Below are 6,022 nucleotides of genomic sequence, written 5' to 3' on the forward strand. Positions count from 1 at the left end.
GCGGGACGCGGTCCGTCCCCGCGCGCGGGCTGGGGCCGGTGCTTTGGAGCAGCCCGTCCCGGGGCCGGGGAAACCGATGCGAAGATGAGAACGTACCAACTGTCGGCGAACCGTGCGGTTCCTGCGTGGCTGTTGTTGCTGCCGAAGGGTTTGCAGATAAAAAATGAAGAGTGAGCGAGCATCCATCCGTCTGAGAGATCGGCTGCAGGAGGAGGGCTCAGGGGCTTCCTGCCCTCGCTCAGCCATTTCCTCTTTTACTTTTGGTTTGCGAATCGGTGCTGTGATTAAGGGTGAGGAGAGCTGGTTCTTCCCGGAGCTGCCGGCTCTCGGGCACGGCAAGGCTCCCGCTGCCCTTCTGACCCGCGCTGGGCTGTGCTCTGCGTTCCCCATCTCTGAGCTGTGTGCTGGCACTGGGTGCCGCGGTGCCGGGGCGCTGTGTGTGTGCGGATAGCAGGCGGGCACAGCGTTGATCCGTGCGGTTGTTCTCCGCAGCTTTTTCCCCCTCTGCTCTTAATTTACCGCTGCTGAAGGAGGAGAGCACCGCAGAAGCACGTTTGGTAACACGTTGTGTCGGCTGCCTTGTTACGTTGTCCTGAGGCAGCTCGGATCGCAGCGTTTGCCGTGTGTGCTGCTTGGTGCTGCCCGGCTGAAGGCACTGCCCTCAGTGGTGCTCTGCGGGCACCCGCGGCTCAGTGACACCGTGCTGTGACAGCAGCACTATGTCTGCTGAGCGAGGAGAACTGGGAGGTGTTTGGTGAGGGGTGTTCTGGTAGGCGATAGCGTTGCAGAAAAAAGTTGCATTCGTGTCAGGGTGTTTTTCATTTAATTATGCACTTTGACTGACTGGAATCCCTCGTTTTTTCCACTACTCAATTTTCTCTATATTGATAAGCCCTATGAAGGACGCAGAAGGACTTTAGCTGTTGTTTATTTGATTTAAAATTGGTTTTGGTTCCAAGAGTGTGTTACGATATAGGCAGACGTACTCTCACATGGATTGGTTGTTTTTATTTTTTGTCCCAGTATCTGGTTCCAAATTCACGTATGAAGTAGTGAGCTGTTCTGGTGGTGCGTTACTGTGAGTGATGAGAGGTGCCCAACGCAGTCCTTTAGGCCGTGGCCAGGTGGGATGGACAGGGTAAGGTGTGGGATGCTGTGCTGCTGGGCCACCAGAGCCCTGCCACTGCCTGCACATCCTGCAGCATCGTAGGCCGTGCTGTTGTGTTCCAGGATTAACTCTTGTCATTGCTCTGCAAAGCACTGCCATGAGTGCAACTGATGCCCTCAGAAATAAGGGAAGTGCAGGTTCAGTTGGAAGCGTTACATCCCTGACGCTAATTACCCAGCTGGACAGAACTCATTAGCTCCTTTTAAACCAAGGCAGCAGTGAGCACAGACGTGTGAAAGCCCTCCCTGCTTCCAGGGCACTTTTCCTCCTGTACTTGCAGAACAGCACTGAGCCACGTGAGCGGCTGGGCTGTTTGGTCCAGCAGCTGAAAACTGAAGTCTGTTTTCTAACGTGGATGTGTTACATCTTAAATTATGTATTTGTTCAACTTCTTAGAAATAGGTTTGAGGGATTGGAGGGGGAATTCTGAGTTCTCATTGCTCTTTTGGCCAAATGTTGCTCTTTGTTTGAGTGTGCTCTCATGTAAATTGAAGTGTGTATTTTGTCACTCCTCTTAATGAAAACCAGTGTTTTTGGGGAAGCAGCTTGTCCAAGTGCTTGAGTGCAACATCACCATTGATAGCATTGCCAGTTCTAGATAATTCCAGCCTAACCACTAGTGTGGAGGGATGATGTGCAGCAGTTGGCTGGTTTGGTTTCATTTTCTCAACCAGTTCGGCTTCTTTCAGTAGGAGACAATGGTGGAAACTGAAAAACTGGGGAAGATTGCCTTTTGTTCTTCCAGTCTGGGTACAAAATTGAGACAAGGGAGGACAAGGTGATGAGAAGAACAATCAGCTTTCCTCATTGAAATTAATGTTCCTTGGTTTAACTCTTTATGCATCTTAAATTGAAATGTTGTCTTTGCACCTGCTTTTCTGAGGCACAAATATTACTTAGCTAGGTAAAATGAAAGTGCGGTTTTTATTACTAATTGGAGTCCAATTTCCATTTAGGCAGCCTGATGTAAATTATAACTCTTAGGATTATCCAGTGAGAAATACAGAAATTGCCTTTTTATAGGAAGGCTGAGATTTTTATTTAAGTGTTCAGACAATCTATTGCCTTTCTGCCTTATTTCCAAACAGTGGTTGAATCGTACTGGGAACTATTTTTAGCCTATTGAGAAATGGCAATATTTCACAGACTAATAGGTTTTTGTTTAAAGCAATTTATATAAATGCCATTCTTTTGTGTTCTTACGTAGATAGCGGCATCAAGATATGCTTTGTCAGTCTTGATCATGCTGATATGCAAATGTGAGTGATGTGTAATGTAACAAAGCAGTGTAACAACTGCTTCTCAGCTGCTGTGGGCTCCTTCCTAGCAGGGCAGCAGCGCTGGTGCTTCTGGTCGGTGTCCTCATGCAGTGTTGCAGGGCAGCACTGTGTGCTGGACTTTGGAGACCAGTGCATGCTGTATTTTCTGCTCTGAAGGGAGGAGTGTGTTTTATCACAACGCAGAAACTTCCAACAAACTGCACGGCAGAATCCACTTTAATCTGTTAAAATTAACCCTTTTCAGTTCCTACAAGAATAGGAAAGAGAAATGCCAGCATTGCCACTGCTGGGGGTGGCTGGGAGCTTTCTGTGCTGCAGGAGGAAGTGGCTGCACCTCAGGCTGAAGCTACAGATAACCTTTCTGTATTCTTATTGTACCGGTTATGATTTTACATGTCTCCTACCCGTCCTCAGCTCCACTGTCCAAGCCCATCACTGCCTTTGATTGCATCTCCTGCTCTTGTAGCCAGCACTGCCTGCTGTGTCAGGATACCAGGTGTGCTTTGGGTTGATAGAATTGTAACACATTTTCTGTTTTCTTCTCCATTCTTTGAGGTTCTTAACGAGTACAGAGCTGATGCTCAGAGAGAATTAGTCGTAACAATTTTAAAATCTTCAGTTGCAGCAGCTGATTTAGATCTTATTGTAGACAAGGTCATTTCTTTCTTTATGTCTTATTACTCTGCCTTTAATTTTATCCTCTTATTGTCCTTCTGTGGTTCTTAGCAACCAACGTCAATTTTTCATCTCTTATACAGTTCTGTGTAGTCTTAAAACTTTGTGTTTCTTTCACATTTCTGCACTTGTCTGGATTACTGGAAAAGCAGGACTATGTACAAACTCATTAGTCCTTGTATTAATATTGTGAAAAATGAGTTGTCTTCCTGTCATCATCACCTATGTATTTAACTGGCCATCAGGATAGGAGATGACCTTCCAGAAAATGCTCCAAAATCCTTCAGGTCTGCATGTGGTGTGTCTGTGCACCCCGAGCACGGGCAGGTTTGCTTTCCTCAGCAGTTGTGCGTGCAGTGAGGTGCCACAGTTGTGCTGGATTGTCTCCTTGCTGCTTGGAGCAGGCACTTCTGTCCTGTTCTGTCAGGGAGCTCCCTGTGTATAAGCCAGAAATGCTGCTACCATTTCCTATGCGTTTCCATTCTGGTTTTGAGCACCTCTGCACCTGAGGTGCCTATTAAAGTTGGTTTTGGCCTTACTGGGTTGTGTCATATCCTGAACAAAACTGTTACTTCTCCCATTCTCCCAGTCCGTGGGTGAAGTGTCTGTGCTTGGGTCTGCTCTACTGATAGCGATACTGAGTTTTAACACTGATACTTTCACCATTAAGAAAACATGATGCAGACCTTCTCAGGTTGTAAGGTTTTAAAAATGCTGTTGATAGAGCTGTGTGTGCCAGGCTCCCAGCCATGCAGCAATGCAGGTTCATCACCCGTACAAATGCCCTGACCATTTTCCCAGGGTCCCTTTCACAAGCCCATTTCTTCCCTCGGCAGCTTTCTGTTCATTTTGTGTCTCTCTGCTTTGCTGCCTCCAGCCCCTGTGCGGAGGAACACGCTTAAGTCTCCATTCGGAAGGCCATTTTCATAAGTGTGAGAGCTAATGCAGTGCCTGTAAGAGTTTGGGTTTTGACACTGCAGAGGTGCCGAGCTCAGCTTGGGAGTGCTGTGAGGCCGTGTTTTTTCCTAGGCCAGGCTCAGCCCACAGGTGTGAGGTGCTGTAATTTCCACCCAGCATCACACTTTCCCCTGAATGTTTTGCTGGCAATTGAATATCCATACAGAGCAAATAGAGACCTGGGGTGTCACCAGAAGTGTCTGGCTTTCTGTCCATCACACAATGACAGTTTGGGCAAGGATACTGAGTCTTATGGCTTTGACATAAGGGAGATTGCTTGTGGAGCAGTGAATTACCCAGTGCTGTGGAATTACCCCATGTCCCAGTGTGGTGGGGCCCTTGGTGCATGGTGAGGTGAGGGCCCCCGCGTGTGGAGCCCATCGAGGAGGTGAACTGAATGAGGTTCAACAAGGCCAAGTGCAAGGGGCTGCACCTCGGTTGGAGCAAGCCCAGATATGTGGAATGGGAGAACAACTCCTCAAGAGCAGCACTGTAAAGAAGATCTTGTGGGTCCTGATGGATGAAAAGCAGGATTTGAGCCAGCAGTGTGCTCTTGCAGCCCAGAAGACCAACTGCATCCTGAGCTGCATTAACAGGGAAGGGATTGTTCCCCTCTGCTCTGCCCTCGTGAGGCACCACCTGCTGTGCTGCATCTAGGCCTGGGGGCCCCAGTGCAAGTGAGACGTGGAACTGATGGAGTTGGGCCAGAGGAGGGCCACCAGGATGCTCAGAGGACTGGAGCACCTCTCCTGTGTAGACAGGATTAGGAAACTGGGGGTGTTCAGCATGGAGAAGGCTCCAGGGAGACCTCACTGCAGCCTTCCAGTACTTGAGGAGAGTTAATAAACAGGAGGGAGAATGACTTCCTACAACGGTAGGAAAAGGGGGAATGTTTTTAAACTGAAAGAGGGGAGTCTTAGGTCAGATATTAGGAAGGAAGTCTTTATTCAGAAGGTGGTGATGCCCTGGCACAGCTGCCCAAAGCTGTGGTGCCCATACCTGCAGGGGCCCTGGGCAGCCTGAGCTGGGGGAAGCTGGGGAGCTGTGAGGTCCCTTCCAACTTAAGCCACTCTGTGATTCTACCATTCCATATTTCTTAAAAACAAGCAAGGAAGTGATTTTTTTTTTTTTTTTTCCCCCATATGATCAAGAGCACATTTAAAATTGACTCTCACAGTGGAAGCATGTGCTGACAGTAAATACTGGAACTGCTGGTGGCCTGTGCTCTGCACGGACTTCCACAGGGCTATGGCTAACTGTGGAGATTGGCATGGGTGAAGGAAATCCTGGAGACCTCATGAGAGGACTTGCTAAGGTGGCACTGTCAGGAAGAGGGCGTCATTTGATTTTCAGAGTACTTTTTTTTTTTTATTACATCCTGCTGCGCAATTAAAGATGTCTGATTTAATTACTGTGTCTAATGATTCCAAAGTTGGAACTGAATGGAAGCCTCTTAAATCTCTTTCATATTAACATTTTAATAACAGAAATAAAGTTGTATGTGCCAGCAGAGTGATGCCTGGAAAAAAATCCACTCGAGTTTGGGGGGAAGATGCTGCACAAATAATAAAATGAAAAAAAAATTGTTTGGATTTCAGAACAATTTTATGACTGTAAATATTCCAGCATTGTCAGGATCAAGCTTCGAAATCTTCATACTCCTAAAAATAGAGGAATCTTTTGTAGCTGCTTTCTATCTCTTGAGCCCTTAGGCTCCAGTCTTGTTTTTGACTCTGTACAAACAGAAGGGGAAAAAGAAGTCTTGAAATGACAACTGATTTTCATGTAGTTGCATCACTCCTGATGCTGTGGTAATAGGCACGCCAGTGCTCCCTACGAGATGCGCACTGAAACCTGTGCTGTTGCAGTCCCCAGGCCTTTATGCCTCTTGTGATTTAAAAGTTGTATTGTTGAAAGCTGTTGTCTCTCTCTTTTTTTTTTT

The 6,022-nt window shown here is 47.3% G+C and overlaps 1 protein-coding gene across 1 annotated transcript in view; it reads left to right on the top strand.

Annotated features, from left to right (window-relative positions):
- SFMBT1 (Scm like with four mbt domains 1) overlaps positions 1 to 6,022 on the top strand; it is a 77,655-nt gene that overhangs the window by 13,622 nt on the left and 58,011 nt on the right.

The sequence above is a fragment of the Meleagris gallopavo genome, chromosome 14, assembly GCF_000146605.3.
Source record: "Meleagris gallopavo isolate NT-WF06-2002-E0010 breed Aviagen turkey brand Nicholas breeding stock chromosome 14, Turkey_5.1, whole genome shotgun sequence".
Classification (NCBI taxonomy): Eukaryota; Metazoa; Chordata; class Aves; order Galliformes; family Phasianidae; genus Meleagris; species Meleagris gallopavo.